Below are 18,304 nucleotides of genomic sequence, written 5' to 3' on the forward strand. Positions count from 1 at the left end.
GCTCTCCTGACAATCTAATCGGCGTTTCGCTATCCTGTGTACTGGGGAGGCATGCAATGGGGGATGGGATCTATCCAAATCAGTATCCACCACCGAATTGAAATCCCCTCCCATGAGCATCGGCCCTTCCAAATAACTTGCCAGTTTGCCCGAAAGCGCTGTTAGGAAAGCGGGCAAATCTACATTTGGAGCATACACGATACAAAGAGACACTACCCGGCCCCTGAGTCTCCCCTCCACAGCCACAAATCTACCCTCTGGATCCACTACTGTTTTAGTGACCTGGAAGGGAACCCCTGCCCGTATCCAAATCAATTCCCCCCTCGCAAAGGCCGAATACGTTGTGTTAAAGAGCTGCCCCTCCACCTCCTCTGCAGCGCTATTCCCTCCTGCTTGGTGAGGTGCGTCTCTTGAAGAAAAGCTATATGCACACCCCTACGCTTCAGATACGCGTGGACCTTGTGTCTACGCACCATAGTATGGAGACCCCGAACATTCCAGGTCACACATTTCAAAGCCCCAAATTAGCCATATCTCCCTGCACCCGCAGACAGAACAATAACAGCCATCGACCGTGCGCTCATGCCAACAAAATGCTGCCCCCCCCTTCCACTCCAAACAAGTGAACCCCACATCCCCCCAAACCAACCTGAGCGTCCCCAACTACTCTTGGTTCCCGCCCCCCCCAGGACAGGCCCCCCCACAATTGGAAGTGAACCCACCCAAACTATCACAACTAAATATCCCCTCAAAGAAAGGCACTAATACTCGCAGTCTCCACTGCGATGACCGTAAGGGCCAGTAGGGCGCGGACCGATGCCGAGAGAGTACGTCAAAACAAATCAATCCCGCATATCCCGCCCCATGATCCCTCCATGATAGACTCACAAAGTCCTATACAGTAGTAAACTGCACACACGGGCACAGCGCCCCAGTGTCTGACCAGCAGGTCGCTCCTCAAGTCCAGTGGTTCATGCTTCAACTATCTCCCCAGATGTCTGAGGCATAACTATGGGGCCCTTGGCTCCTCCATATTCCAAGAGTCCCGTCTCCGATCCCGTGCCCTGCTCCTCAGAGTCTGTGCCCTTCCCGGACTGGTTCCTTGCGTGCCAGAGAGGTCCACCACCGCCTGTAGGGCTGCCTTTCTCTCTGTCTCCGTCTGTGACACCGATGGTTTTCCAGTCCTCCGACGATTCTTGCGAATACGTTGCGATTTCCTGATCGGCTGTGTCTCTCTAGCCTCCTCCGCCCTGGCCCTAGCTCCGTCCGTACCAGCCTTGTACGTGTCCCACCAGGCCCAAGCGTCCGCCGAGGTAGTGAAAAAAAGCGACTTGTCGTCCACCACGACTCTCAACTTCGCTGGAAAGAGAAGGGAGTATTTTATGCCCTCCCCACGGAGCTCACGTTTTAGAGACAAGAAATTGGCCCTGAGTCTTTGGGTCTCAAAAGTGTAGTCCGGGAACAGGGTGACTCTGTTGTTGTCAATTTGAAAGGGTCCTGCTTCCCTCGCCCTCTGTAGTAGCCAGTCCCGATCCCTGTAGTGGAGTAGCTTGATCACCACCGGGCGAGGCGGCAGGCCCGGGGCCGGAGGTCGGGCTGGAACCCTGTGGGCCCGTTCCAGGGAAAAGAAAGGAGCTAGTCCCTCTGGCGCCACCTCAGTGCGTAGCCAATTATCAAGGTAGCCCACCATGTCATCGCCCTCAATTTTTTCCGGAAGGCCCACGAGGCGAACATTGTTGCGCCTATTCCTATTTTCCGCATCCTCGGCCCTCCTCTCCAACACCTTCAGCCTGTCTAAAGCATCCGCCATCTGGGCTTTCACCGCTGCGTGGTCCGGGGCCAATTCCTGAATAGATATCTCCATAGTCTTGACTCTGTCTTTAAGTTTGTCATGGTCCGCTTTCAGGAGACCCAAGCCCGTCGCCACCTGGGCGATGTCCTGTTGCAGGGCGTCTTTCATGGTCGCGATGGCCTCTAGTATACGGTCTTGCATGCGCTGGAGAGCAGATTGGTCATGATCCGCTCCATCCATCGTCTCCGATTCAGCCGCTCTGTCCCCCTTCCCTTTCGGTTTCACCATCTTGGCTGCGGCCGGCACTGGCTCCCAGGACCCCTTTGTTCTCCTCACTGTCTCCGCACTGCAGGACCTCGCCACCGGATAGCCCCTCGGGCGATAGGATCAGGGATCTAGGACACCTGTAGAGCACTGGACGCTGCTCTGATCGCACCAGTGGGTTCAGTTCCCGGGAGTCCTCTGCTGCAGCGGGGTCTCGAGGTGCCAGTATGTGCGCGGAGAATCGGGGTCGTCGTCACAAAGGCGCCGCCATTTTGGGGCCTCCTCTGAGAATTAATTTGCAGTCGCGTGTCCCCGTAGCACGCCACCAGAGCGAGGAAAGGCCACCTGTGCCTGCCGAGAAGGTTAGGGGAGGCCCTCCGGTCCGGTAATCACCGCCAGTGTTGGACCAGCAGGAGAGTCAGGCCTCAAACCACCTCCGCCGACTGCGACAATTGTCCAGGCCTCAGGGCGCCATCTTAGATCGATGGCGTCACACCCGGTGCTGTCCTTCAAAGTCGATTTTCAGGACGAGGAACAGCTCCAGGTCGTCCACTCTGAACGCCGCTGCCTCCGTGACGTCTTTAAATCACAGATAGTGCAAGTTTTACTGGAATTCGCGCGGATAATCAGGATGATATTCGGGAGCGGGCGCGGAGCTCCGGGCTCACGCAGCCTACCTCCTCGGCATCCAAGCCACTCCCCCCCCTCCAGACACTGATACTGATACTCAAAAAAACAACTAATAACCCATATACACACCCATGTAGCTACTCACCAACCCATGCAGCCACTTATACACTATATATATGTATATATATATATATATATATATATATATATATATATATATTCACTGAAAAAACCATAGGTTGCACACCAGTTATAGTTAGGAATTAGCATTTAAAAAACCTATTAAATTCACTGAACAAACCATAGGTTTCACACCAGTTATAGTTAGGTGGAAATTTTACTCGCATAAAACCATTGAAATTCCCACGTTAGAGTTAGTTGGACTCACTATTACTTGCGCGTGCAATGCACTGCTGATGACGTCACATATTACAGCACTCATGACATGGTCAGTGACATCACTCATGACATCACTGATGACATCTCAAATGACATCACTGATGACATCATCCAGTGAATGTGTATCTTTCTGAAAAATTAATATTTTTTATATATATATATTTAAAGGTTGATGGAAGAATAAATGGGTAATTAAATGTCTAACTGGATTTTTTTGTGTAAAATTGATTGGTTAACTGACTTATTAAAAGTATCTTAGTGAATACATATATTAGCGAGTAATGTTTAAATATTTAAATATCTGTATCTGTGTCTCACTTTGTGTATAAGTGGCTGCATGGGTTGGTGAGTAGCTACATGAGTGTGTATATGGGTTATTAGTTGTTTTTTTGAGTATCAGTATCAGTGTTTGTATGGTTCAGTGGGGAATATTACTTAGAGCACAGATGCATGAATGAGTGGCTCACTATTTGTATGTATTTTGAAGACAGCATGTGTGCAAGACTGTATGGGTGGATGATTGTGTGTATGGGTGGGTTAGTGAGTATGTGTTTTTCTAATTGATTGTTTAAGAGAGTAAATATGTTTCCGTTTCTGTAGAAGTATGTGTAGTGGTGTGCATATAGCAGTATAATCAAGTAAATGGTTTTTTGATAGTTTATTTGCATGTGTGAATTTGTGTGTGAGTAACTATATGGATTAGTATTAGTGTGTAACAGGATGTATAGGTGTATGAGTACATATGATGAATAAGTACATGCATGAGTGACTATATAGAACTGTTGGTGAATGAGTGGATGTGTATGTAGATGTTGGAATTACCTAATACGTTGTTGTAATTGGTATTGGTTTCTCCTTTTTTAAGAAAATGTTAGTTTCTATTTTTGAATGTGTGTGTCAAAGGTTATTTTATGCTGATAGGAGGTCTGCCACTTTGTCACAAGGATGTTGTCATCAGTGATGTCATTTGAGATGTCATCAGTGATGTCATGAGTGATGTCACTGACCATATCATGAGTGATGTAATATGTGATGTCATCAGCAGTACATTGCACGCGCAAGTTATAGTGAGTCCAACTAACTATAACGTGGGAATATATATATATATATATATATATATATATATATATATATATATATATATTACCTACTGGCGGTCGCCAGTAGGTATATATAGTTAGGATTTTTTCCCTATGGGACTTCTGAAAATTCTATGTCTAATAACTTTGGCGTTTGTGGACGGAATCGGCTGAAATTTTCAGGAAAATGGCACATTTTGTTTCTGAGCAGCTCCTGGAAATTTGGGGGGGTTTCGTCAAGGGGGGGCTGAGAAAAAAGGGGGGTCCCAAAACGCGTTTTTAACATTGAGTTTTCCATAGGGCGGTTGGACTCACTTTTAGCTCGAACGGCTGAATGGATTTGCACGAAACTTGGCAAAATTGTAGGGACTGTTAGCCCGATGTGCCTTTGCTAGGTCTCAATATATGTGCTTCAGTGGATTTTGAGAAATTAACGTTTAAATCAAGATATATATCTGTAACAGCGCTCCGGGCAGCGCTCCGGTTCGCGAACTTTTCGCGTATCGGAACTTTGCGAAGCGAAGCTGATTGGCTCTCCGGTGTCTGTCAACATTCTAAACAGTCCGGTGCGGCCGCCATCTTGTCTCTCGGTAGGATCGAGAGACAAGAGGAGGCCAAAACAAAGGGGGAAATGAAGGAAAGGGGGCAAGGTAGACCCCTTCTGACCCCCTAGGATTGATGAGGGGGATATTATAGAGCCACGCCGGGCCCAAAAAAAAAAAAAAAAAAATCCGATTTTTTCGCCGTAGAGACGCGTCTTGGTTCGCGAACCGGGCAGCTAACCGGGCAGCTAACCGGGAAGCTAACCGTCAGTGTAACCCAAAAAAAAAAAAAAAATTCAGATTTTTTCGCCGTAGAGACGCGTCTTGGTACGCGAACCGGGCAGCTAACCGGGCAGCTAACCGGGAAGCTAACCGGCAGTGTAACCCAAAAAAAAAAAAAAAATAAGATTTTTTCGCCGTAGAGACGCGTCTTGGTACGCGAACCGGGCAGCTAACCGGGCAGCTAACCGGGAAGCTAACCGGCAGTGTAACCCAAAAAAAATCAGATTTTTTCGCCGTAGAGACGCGTCTTGGTACGCGAACCGGGCAGCTAACCGGGCAGCTAACCGGGAAGCTAACCGGCAGTGTAACGGGGGTCTGAGGAGTAGCTGATTGGCTGTCAATATTGTAAACAGTCCGGAGCGGCCGCCATCTTGTCTCTCGGTAGGATCGAGAGACAAGAGGAGGCCAAAACAAAGGGGGAAATGAAGGAAAGAGGGCAAGGTAGACCCCTTCTGACCCCCTAGGATTGATGAGGGGGATATTATAAAGCCACGTGGGGCCAAAAAAAAACAAACAAAAAAATCCGATTTTTTCGCCGTAGAGACGCGTCTTGGTACGCGAAATGGGCAGCTAACCGGGCAGCTACCGGGAAGCTAATCGGCAGTGTAACGGGAGTCTGAGGAGAAGCTGATTGGCTGTTATCATTGTAAACAGTCTGGAGCGGCCGCCATCTTGTCTCTCTGTGGGATCGAGAGACAAGAGGTGGAAAAAAAAAAGGTGTAAATGAATGAAAGGGGTAAGGCAGACCCCTCCTGAACCCCTAGGATTGATGAGGGGGCTATTAAAGTTCCCTGGGGGGTGAAAAAAAAAATTGCGATTTTTCGCGGTAAAGGTGCTTCCTGGTACGTTAACCGGGCAGCTAACCGGCAGCGTAACGGGAGTCCGACATATTGTGTTTTTTGAACGTTTGTGATATGTGCACGTGTGGATTTTGTCTAATTAAGGTTAAAAAAATATATATATATCTTTAAGCGTGTTCTGGCGCGCTTACGTTTTGGGTTTGGTTTGCGCTGCAGAGACGATACGTCACGGTTATGCGATGCATCATGAGGCGTCTCACGGGCTACGTGATACGTCACTTAATAAAGAATATATTTTACAGCTATAGATATTAGCTTTTAAAAAACCAATGAAATTCACAGAAAAAACCATAGGTTATAGACCATATATAGTTAGGAATTTGCATTTACAAAACCTTGAAAATTCACTGAAAAAACCATAGGTTATAGACCATATATAGTTAGGGATTAGCATTTAAAAAACCTTATTTTATTTGCACAAAACCATTGAAATTCCATATATAGTTAGTTGCACTAACTATATATCGCGGACCCGCAATCCACTGCTAATGATGTCACATATTACATCATTCATGACATGGTCAGTGACATCACTGATGACATCACTGATGACATCTCAAATGACATCACTGATGACATCACTGATGACATCATCCAGTGACTGTCTGTTTCAGTAAAGTTAAAAAATGTCTTACATATTGAAGAATGAGTGGATGTATAAGTGTCTGGATGAAGGATTTAGTAGGTGCATGACTGACTGTATGAGAGAGTGATTAAATGTGTCTCACTGAATGCATGGGTTAGTGACTAAACTGTCTTAATTTGTGCATCATTATATCTGTTGTTCTATGAACTGCTGCATGTGTTGATCAGTAGCTATATGAGTAACTGTATGGGTTATTGATTGGTTGTCCAAGTATTTGTATGGGAGAGTGAGTGTGTGTGTGTGGGGGTGGCTGGGAGGTGTGTGACTCTGTGCATACATGTGTGAACAGTTGATTCACTAGATCTATGGGTTCAAAACTGCATGTGGAAACAGCTGTATGGGTGGTTGACTGTGTACGAGAGTATTGGTGAGTGAATGGATATCTCAGTGCTACATGTCAAAGTAAGTACATATGTAAAACACAGTACATGTGAGAGTTCACATATATAAATTACTGTGCATAAGAGCCAGTGAATGTGTGAGTGGCTGTATGGATCATTGTGAACTTGTATCAGAGATTGTATAAAAGAGTAAATATGTGTTAGTATATGTTCGAATAAGTAAGGTGTGTATAACTGTATAGTTTAGGAAATGGAGGTGTGATTGATTCTTTGCATGACTGACTAGGTGTGTGAGTAACTCCATGGATGAGTGACAGTCTGTGAGTGTCTGTTCACACTAAGTGTATCTAAGGTTATATCAGAGTCTGAAGAGGTTCATCGTATAATCACATGAATGATGTCATCAGTGATGTGATCAGTAATGTCAAATGAGATGTCATCAGTGATGTCATCAGTGATGTCATTTGAGATGTCATCAGTGATGTCATCAGTGATGTCACTGACCATGTCATGAATGATGTAATATGTGACATCATTAGCAGTGGATTGCGGGTCCGCGATATATAGTTAGTGCAACTAACTATATATGGAATTTCAATGGTTTTGTGCAAATAAAATAAGGTTTTTTAAATGCTAATCCCTAACTATATATGGTCTATAACCTATGGTTTTTTCAGTGAATATATATATATATATATATATATATATATATGTATATATATATATATATATATATATATATATATATATATATATATATATATATATATATATATATATAGATATATATATTCACTGTAAAAACCATTGGTTTCACACACGTTATAGTTAGGAATCACTCTTGTCATGGTCAGGGGTATTAATACCAGTGAGTACCACTCTGCATTCGACTCTAAACCCATTAAGATCAGGAACCATTTCACCTGCCGTACTGATTTTGCGGTTTATGTGCTCCAGTGTACTTGTGGACTCAAGTACATTGAAAGCACTAAATTGCAGGCTTTTAACCGTATTCTTGAGCATCTCAGAGCCATAGTCAATTCAGATGCAAACTATCCTGTGGCACGCCACTTTGAATTGGTCCACAAAAAGAACTTAAATGACCTTAAGTACTTTATCATTGACGCAGTACCCAAGAACATCAGGGGAGGCAATAGGGAGAAAACCCTAAGACAATTGGAAAGTAAATATATTCTGCTTTTAGACACCAGGATTCCGAATGGGATGAATACAGGGGAAGATTTGCACTGTTTTCTATGATTTCATTTAACATCAGAGTGCTGGGAAACTCCTGCTTTTATAGTCAAAGAGGTATTTTTCTACTGTTTTTAACTACGTCCCTATTAGGTTATCCTGATGTTCACCAATTTCTTAACCTATGTCTGTGCTGGTAATGTTTGATGCTGTGGAGTATGCTACGCTCTTGTTCTTTGATCAGTCACCCATTAGAGGTCTCATCATCCATCTCACCCATATGTCAGCCGGCTTTTATTACAGTTTTAGTTGTGCTGTTAATGGATGGTCATTGGTCTTCGTTATCATCATTATTCCCCTATGGAATTAGGGCACTATGCCATAATGTTTCTAATCTGATTGGCCACTTTGAATATACCCTGTGTTAGTATTTTAATGTGATCTATATAAACAATTGTTTTTTTAGCGTCATGTAACCCTCTTTAATAGGGGTTCTAACGTGCCGTCCCAATTGCGTCCCTTATATTCATGAATTTAAATCCTATTTATGGGTTATGACATTTTGCACTTTACATGTTTTGCACTTTATTACTGTTTTTGCACTAGCACTTTTTTACTCAGATTGATGTATCGATATATATCTTCGAGTCAGTAATTTATAAATAGACTGTGTTCATATTTACTTACATAAGTTTTAATATATCTTCCGATGTACTAGCCATGGTAGGACATTTATATGGAATGTATATTGATGGTCCATGATTTTTTATAAGATGAAATGTATTTATTATACCTGGTTTACTTGAAGAATTGTATCCTCGGAGGGTGATTTGAAGTATGTCTTTCATGTCTCGTTTGTTGACGCCCTTTCAATCTGATCATGTACTGTATTTAAAGCACAATTATTGGTTTCTACGGTCATGTGATCAAGGCTACCGTGACGTAGCCGAAACGCGTCATGCTGGTGACAAGGGAGCAATAAACCACCTTTGAAAGTTCCCTTAAGCGCTGTTGTGGTCTGTACCTGCGTTGGTTGGATCGGCGTCCAGAGCCGATCAGTAGGAGTTTGGAACGGATTACTATTGGGCGGTTTATGGCCGTTGCCGCCTTGACAGACCCTCCTTTCACTCAGGGCTGCTGTGCTATGCGGTCGGACGCGGATGCGAAGGAACAATTGACCCGGAAGGAGTAATTGAGCATACAGCCCCCCGCATTGGTTCTACGCTGAGCCCTTCGTCTGAGTGCCGGAAGGTTTCGTTGTCGGGATCTCTGAGAAGTTGGAGGACGTCGAAGAGGTACCGCTGGACACCTGTGGGGTAAGCTGGCTGTTATGGCTGTCTTTTTGCTAGCTCTCTGAAGAAGGAGAATGATGGAGAGTGACTCCAGCCTATCACCCCCATAGTATAGGGATTAGGCCGATAGACAGGGACTCTGTCATACATATATAAAGGCATTTGCGTGTTACTTCCCTTAGAGTAAGGCTTATGAATTTAAGTGAGGGGTTAGATATATAAGTATTAGTCATGATTCACTCATTTGCTAACATGCCGATCTGTTTTTCATGGAGCTATGCATATTATGGGCTCCGTAGGCCTTAAACGAGACAGACTCCATTTTGCTTTCTGCCCGGTAGCTCGAGAAGGCTTTCTAGGTCAAGAGTGATGTTTTAGTTTTAAGCTGTTGTTCGCTTGGAGAGAACCGGTTCAGGCTGACCCTTATCGAAGGAATGTATTTTTCTCCACTCCGAAGACACAACTTCAGGCCGGCCGGCTGGGAAAGTGTCCTTGGTACGGGGAGGTACAAGAATTTGGTGGGCGGCAGGTTACTGGCCGTGAATTTCCATGAAGGAACGGGCTTTGATATTAGCGAAGGTGTTAGTCTTTTTGTCAGTTAGTTCGTAGGCGGCATCTAGCCGTTAGCATCTCTGCCATTATTCATTTTCATGGTGGACAAGTCGCCATCTTTGAAGTCGGAGAAAGATTTAAGACCGAAACTCTCTGAGATAGACTGAACGAGAAGTGGCGCGGAGCGCACTAAATACAGAGAGAGAGAGACGGTAGTTAATAAACAGCAAGGTTCCGAGGTCCTGAGGGAGAGCAGACGAGGTTGAGCCTAGCGGTGCAGACGTGTACTTGTGACGGCTGAGGGTGACTGCAAGACGAGCCAGGACCCAGAGACGAGACAGGAGCCTAGATGACTGCCGAGTCCCGATTTCCCAGTAACCAGGTGATATCCGACCAATTCCTGTAGTATGTGCACTCTAATCTTTATCTTTTATTCCCTTTGCAAATGTAATGTTGCATAGTAATGTGATTTATGTCTATTGTTAATAAATATCCTAATTCATATAGAATTATTGTGTACCTGGTGCTTATGTTCAATCTTGGTAAATGACATTCCTAGTCAAGCACTATTTAGGTGAACGGATGAGAAATCCCGATCAGATAAATGGTAACTGAATAAAGAGGGAGTGAGTGGACCTTTGATGTCAAAAGCAAGAAGTACACTATACAATTTGGACCCGTATTCAAAGTTATTATTTTAGTTTTGTCCCAAGTAGATTGCTGAGATATCGTCCCAATAATGGTTCATAGGAATGTGGTCGTCGTTGATATGCGGCGTTAATGAGAGCGTCGGGAGGGAGACCGGCGTGTAAATCCACCAGATTGTGGCTGAAAATAAGTGAGAGCATCAGGAGGGACACTGACGTGTAGTTTCGCAGGATCGCGAACAATTTGGAAAAGGGAGCATTGGGTTCTGCAGGCCCATGTGTAGACACACCGGATTGTGTGTCAGATCTGCCCTAGGGTAGAACGGTCTGGGTCGGGGTGACCGCGAGGCCAACTGATGTGAATAAGATATTGTAGAAAATCCATATATGTATATTGTCATTCCCCATTCTTAGGTGCAATCTGTATATTTATCTGTATAGCTACTCATTGTGAATACGATCTAAGAAGGGAAGGTGAGTACGTTTTGGCTGGGTCACAGGGGCCCCTGGGGGCTGATCCCATCTAAACAGAAAATCCAGCCATTACATCTGGCGTCACGAACTGTTTACGAAGCCTGTGTGCATTGTGTTGTTTTCATCTCGTTGGTTTGCGCTCGGCTTGTACGTATAAAATTTTGTTTATAATTGTGTATATAATTTTTTGTGTGTCATTATGTTTGTGAAAAAATCACCGTCGGTTTTTAAATTACCGATCCAGATTCCCGGCTGGGAGTCTACGCCTTACGAGGCTTTGGCCCGTGAGTGGGCTGATTCTACTGGTTTGAGTGAAAATTGGTCTTCATTCTTGGAGCAGGCGGAGCCTGCTGATGTGATTTCGTGCCTACAGAAAGCGCCAGTAGTGAAGGGTGATGAGCTTCCTATTTTAGGACGCAGAGGGTGGATTATTCTTAATGCATACAGAATAATGCATGAGAGGTTTGTGCAACTACAGAAACAGTTTAAAGATTCGGAAGGACAGTGTGTCGAGTTGCAAAATGAGCACACTTTGTTGCGTTGTCAAAATAAATTGCTTGCCGATAAACTTGAAACATATCAGACCATTGCCGAAAGGGCTGCGGTCCGTATTGCACGATATAAGTATAAACATCGTCGTGGACGTGTGTCTTCACGCAAAGTGCGTATGGTTGTAGCAAAAGCTGGAATGGATTGGAACCCCGATGAGTGGGACGGTAATATCTGGGATTCTCATACTTCTGACTCCTCGGCAGAGGAGGGTGACAAGCGCGAGTCTTCTCGCTCCGGACGTGATTGTAAATCTGCTTCGTGCATTGATTCAACTCCCGATTGTGACCGTGCTCGTTCTTCCCGTGCGGATGACGTAGCTTGCCCTGATTGTGTTGTTAAATCTAAGATGCGGGCTTCCTCGGAAGCTCTTCCCGCAGTTTCTGCTCACCCGATCTTTCGACGGAAATTACAACAAGCCCCTGGTAATCCGGGTGGTATCGCTCTTGACTGTATTGAAGATTTTACTCAGCAGGAGATCAGCGACATCCTGCAACGATTTAAACAACGGCCTGGTGAGACCTTGCTTACCTGGATGGTGCGCCTTTATGAGCTTGGCGCTTCCGGTATTATGCTCGATGCTGTTGATTGCTTACGATTTTGCTCTTTGAGTTCTGATTCTACTATTCAGGACCATTTTCGGAATTTTAATGGTAATGTCCAAACTTCTTTGCTCCAGCTTGCGTCTGATGGCTGTAATCATAAATATCCAACTGAGTCTGATTGGCCCTCTGATGAAAAGCCGTGGTATACTCTGCGCGATGCGTCGCAACGTTTAAAGGAAGAAGTCATGAAAACGTGTATCTTCCTTAGTACTGCTGACAGATTATTGGATGGTCTTTTAACATCTTCTGTGCGTAACCGCATTATACGTACTTCTCCTGTTGCTTACAAGCAGGTCATGATGACTTTATTGATTAACCAAACTGGCAATCCTTTGTCTGCTGTGCTTGAGTCTGTTCGTCAGCTTGGTGAGCTGGGTGAATGGTTTAAACCTGAAAGACAATCCCGACCTGAGGGTCGTACTGGTGGGGACTATAAGTTCTCTAGACGTGACATGTTTCTTGCTCTAATTGCTGATGGTATCAAAAGGGAAGAGATTGATGGTGAACCTAATAATATCCTATGGGATCTGTTTCGTAAGCGAGGTTTGGATCGAAAGGAAGGTGCCCGTCGTGTGCGAAAGAATGAGTATGATCGTGGTTCGGATGACAGTGGTGATGAGAGACGACGAGTGAATTCTGATCGCCGTGATGATCGGCGCTATGAACGTGGTGGTTCCCCCCGTCGTAATGAGGGGAGGGGGAGAGAGGATGATCGTGAGAGGGGAGGAGATGATCGTGGCTCTAGCAGACGTAGAGATGCAAGGAGTTATTCCCCTGACGTACGAAAGAGGGAGGATCGTAACAGACTCTCTGACCGTAACTCACAACTTTTTGAATCTGATACTAATCCGTTTCGTACTGGAGACGGATATGAACAAGAAATTCTGATACCCAACAAAACTGAAAACATTTACCCTGATCTGTCTTGGTTGACGGAACGCAGGAAAAATGACTAGGAAATAGGTCAAGCTCCGGTACGCAGGTGGGCCCACAGAGATTACAGACCCTATGTAGATATTGAGATTTTTTGGAAACATCGTAATATCCAAAGGGCCCGAGCGTTAGTTGATACTGGGGCGGAGGCCACTTTAATTCATGGTAAGTCGAGAAAATTTCATGGACAGTCTTTCACAATTACCGGTCTGGGTGGTAAAGAAACACCCGCAGTTCAAACTGCACTTGAAATTAAAATTGGTAGGATTCCTCGTAGAGAATACTCTGTGTTGGTTGTGCCACTTTTGGAATACATTATTGGAATTGACATTTTGAAAGGTATGGCTTTGCATTTGGATGATGGTTATTATCAATTTGGTACTAGACAGTACATTTCGACCAGACCCGTACGGGTTGGCCGTTTACGCATGCCACCTATTAAGATCCCTTTAGCGACGAAAGTGATTTCTCAGAAACAATATCGCATCCCGGGTGGTCATGAAGAAATTACAGCTACGATTCAGGATTTGGTTGACGCGGGAGTCATTACTCCGGTCACATCTGCTTGGAATAATCCTGTTTGGCCCGTGCGCAAAAGTGACAACTCTTGGCGCATGACTGTTGATTATCGAGAATTGAACAAACATACACCTAAATTGACTGTTGCAGTGCCTGACATTGTTACACTGATTGAGAGAATTCAAAAGCATCCAGGTACGTGGTATGCTTCTATTGATATTGCTAATGCATTCTTTTCAATTCCGATTGCCCCCGAATGCCAGGAGCAATTCAGTTTTACATGGAATGGACGTCAAATGACGTTCCGGAGTCTTCCTCAAGGCTATGTACATAGTCCTACGATCTGTCACCGGCTGGTGGCGGAACATTTGTCTGAAGTGCCCACGATTCCACAAGTTCAGATTTGTCATTATATTGATGACATCTTGATTCAAGGCGAAACGCAAGACCAGGTACAGTCCCATTTAGATCAAATTATTGATTGTTTGCGAGCAAAAGGTTGGGAAATTAATCCTGACAAATTACAAACTCCATCCCAAGCTGTAAGATTTCTAGGAATTAATTGGCATGAGGGTCACAGAGAGGTGATTCCACAGGTTAAACGAAAAATACTTGATTTTGCTGTTCCCAGAAATAGGAAAGAGGCGCAATCCTTTATCGGATTGTTTGGATTTTGGCGTCAGCATATTCCCCATTTGAGTCAGATTTTGGCTCCTTTGTATCGAGTCACTCGTAAAAAGAATGCGTTTGAATGGGGCGAACCTCAACAGACTGCTTTTAATTTGGCTAAAGAAGCTATTCAGTATGCTTTGGATTTGTGGCCCGTGAGTGACGGTGATGTGGATTTGAATGTGTCCGTGGAAGGTCTGTATGCCAATTGGAGTTTGTGGCAAAAGCAGGGCAGACAAAAAGTGCCATTAGGTTTTTGGACCAAAAAGTTGCCAGAGGCTGGTGAGCGTTACTCACCTTTTGAAAAACAGTTGCTTGCTTGTTACTGGGCTCTGGTGGATACCGAGCAATTGACTTTAGGCCATGCTGTGATTTTGAGGCCTGAAATTCCCATCATGCAGTGGGTTTTGAGTTCACCGAAGTCCCATCGAATTGGACATGCTCAGGAGGCTAGTGTGATTAAATGGAAATGGTACATTCAGGACAGGGCACGTGTGGGTCCGAAAGGTGTGGCGGTTTTACATGAGAGAGTGGCGCAGGCGCCCTCCAATGAGGCTGAAAGTGAGTGTTCGGTTCCCGTAGTGCAGGAGTCTCCCGTGAAGTGGGGTAAATCATTTGATGATCTGTCCGCGGAGGATAGAAAACATGTGTGGTTTACGGATGGTTCTGCGAAGTTCATTGGTGACAAAAGACATTGGAAAGCTGTTTCCTATAACCCGATTACACAGAAATTGTTAAGTACAACTGGAGATGGTAAGAGTAGTCAATATGCTGAACTTTATGCGGTTTACCAAGTTTTGAAACAGGAGTTACCAGGTACATGTCATATTTTCACTGATTCTTGGTCCACTGCAAATGGACTAGCGGTGTGGCTGCCGACATGGCACTCGCATAATTGGGAATTGCATTCTAAAGAGTTGTGGGGTAGAGAGTTGTGGCAAGATATTTGGGAACTGCTTCCGCAGAGTACTGTAACAATCTTTCACGTGGATGCTCATACTCCGATCGACTCCCTTGACAAATTTTTCCATAACATTGCAGATGAACAGTCTAAAATTTCTGAGGCAGTGGTTGACATGCAAGATTCTGATTTGGCGGGATTGGCGAAATGGGCCCATCAGAAAGCAGGACATTTTGGAGAGAAAGCCACTAACAGGTGGGCTGCTGATAGAGGAATTCATATTCCCTTTTCTTTAATTAAAGATGCCATTCTACATTGTCCCATTTGCCAGCATTCTAGAAAGAAAGAGGTGCCTCAAATTGTTCGAGGCCACTTACATCGAGGTAAATTGCCCGCCCAAATTTGGCAGATTGATTATATTGGTCCGCTCCCTATGAGCAGAAACTGTCAATACATTTGTACAGTGGTTGATACTTATAGTGGCCTTTTGGTCGCTTTCCCTTGCAAGAATGCTACCCAAGTGAATACAATTAAAACCCTGGAGCTAATTATTTTGTATTATGGTGTCCCATTCCAAATTCAATCAGACAATGCATCCCACTTTCGTGGAAGATTGGTGCAGGAATTCTGTATAGAGAATAATATAGACTGGGTGTTTCATATTCCATACTATCCACAAGCTTCAGGATTGATTGAGAGAATGAATGGCTTGTTGAAAGAACAGTTGCGCAAGTTGACTGATGACCGTTACAGCCAGTGGAGAGATGTCCTACTTCAAGCCTTACTGATTTTGAATAATCGTCCTTTGTTACATACTGAATCTCCTTTGATGCGTTTGTTTCCTCCACATGTTGATGCGAAACCCAATTCTGTTGCGACCACTGTCACGTATTGGGAAATTACCCCCGGTGCTTTGGCTCCATGTAGAGCAACCCCCGGTTCCGCAGGCCTTGACCTGCATGCATTAAATGATGCACACTTCCCAGGAAAAGATCGAATCATTGTTGAAACTGGCATTGGTGTCTCTATACCTGCCGGTAGTTTTGGATTAATTGCCCCTAGATCTGGCCTGGCCCTGAAAGGTGTACAAGTACTCGGAGGAGTGATTGACAGTGATTATCAGGGAGAGATTAAGGTTCTCTTGCTTAATAGCAGTGAGACTGATTTGTTGATCAAAAAGTCTGACCGTGTTGCTCAGTTACTGATTATGCCTGTATTCAGTGGTGAGATCAAGAAAGGCTCTGCCCCAACGTTGCTAACTGTGCGAGGACAAAAAGGCTTCGGATCGTCTGATCTTCCTGGAGCTAAAATATGGGTGCAATCGCCTAAAAATCCTCCTGAACAGGCTGATATTATTGCGACCGGTCATGACAACACCGTTTTGGTGATGAAGCCAGGGAAAGATGGCTGGGAAGCTGTCCCAGCTGATAAATGTTACTTACGAGAATGATTAAGGCCTGTGTTTCTATTCTTTCAGGTCATTCTTTGGACTGCTGCTGCAGGATGTGTCGGCGTTGGACTCCTTTTGGCTTGCTACGCCGGGAGAGGAGAGGATCCACCGACGCCGAGTGATGGGATAATAAGAGCCGCGCGGTCCGCGTGGCGCGCCTCTTCAAATTTTTGGATCACACTCGCGAAGCGAGTGACGAACTCTCCGCATTTTTGCCTTACCCCCATGAAGTCCGTCACTGACATTTTAGCGACCTGTTTGGTTGCTGTCCCTGCATCTACTGAAACTCTACACTATGTATTTAATGTATCCAATGCCCGACCTAATGTTATTCTGGGCGATTTCGCGGCCCATGAATTTTGTCCCTCATGTACTCTTCTTCCAGACCTGGATGTCCCTATTAATTCCAGAATTACTACTTTTAATATTACCCCTGGTGATCTTTGTTTTATTATGACCTGCAATCCTAAGGCCATTTCTGAGTGTCTGCGGTTGAAACTCCAAGCCGCTACTACTTTTTCATTTCATCAACGTTTGCTGTGTTCAAAAAGACTTCCTAATTCATGTCTTTCAGTGAATAACAATATGACCTGTAAAAGTTTAGTTGTAGCCACTAGCCATTATCGTTCAATGTTATTACCAGCTGGATGGCTCTTTTCCTGCGGGAATTCATCTTGGCCCTATATTCCTGCAAATATTTCTGGTGGCCCATGTGCTATCACTAGGTTAAGTTTGCTAATGTTTTCTTCACGTCCTTCTTCCCATTCTCGTATTGTTCGAGACTCTATGTCATTGCATGAAGATTGTGATTCCTCTGTTCATCTTTTTTCTAGATCTGAATATCTTGGTTTAGCTTTTTCTATTATTGGTGTTCCGGCATTGGCCGTTTATAATGCCAAAACAATCTGCAAAATGGCCTGCTGGATGGTGAAGTCAATCAATCAAACGTCTGCTGTTTTATCTGATTTATTATTAGATTCCCAAGGTGAACGTAGAGCTATTTTGCAAAACCGTGCTGCAATCGATTATTTGTTGTTGAAACATGGGCACGAGTGCTCTGAATTTGAGGGTCTATGCTGTTTTAATTTATCTGACCATTCTAAAGATATCCAATCCCATATTAATAAACTCCACGACTTGACTGCAGAAATTAGAGAACATATAGATCAGGGTTTCTTTGACTGGCTTTTTAACTGGCTCCCTGACATGCATTTTTTACGACAAGTTTTGGGAGGGGTTATTGTTGCTGTTTGTATCCTTATAGCAATTTGTTGCTTTATTCAGTGTATTCCTTCCCTACTACAATTTTTTAGACTTACTAAGGCTCGTAGATCAGTTAGTTTTGTTTCATATTATTCGTCTACTGACGTTAGTTCCATTTAGTTTGTGGATAATAGACTGGAGTCAAGGGGTGTAATGTTATGGCTGTCTTTTTGCTAGCTCTCTGAAGAAGGAGAATGATGGAGAGTGACTCCAGCCTATCACCCCCATAGTATAGGGATTAGGCCGATAGACAGGGACTCTGTCATACATATATAAAGGCATTTGCGTGTTACTTCCCTTAGAGTAAGGCTTATGAATTTAAGTGAGGGGTTAGATATATAAGTATTAGTCATGATTCACTCATTTGCTAACATGCCGATCTGTTTTTCATGGAGCTATGCATATTATGGGCTCCGTAGGC

Source organism: Lissotriton vulgaris, chromosome 1_1 (genome assembly GCF_964263255.1).
Source record: "Lissotriton vulgaris chromosome 1_1, aLisVul1.2, whole genome shotgun sequence".
NCBI lineage: Eukaryota > Metazoa > Chordata > Amphibia > Caudata > Salamandridae > Lissotriton > Lissotriton vulgaris.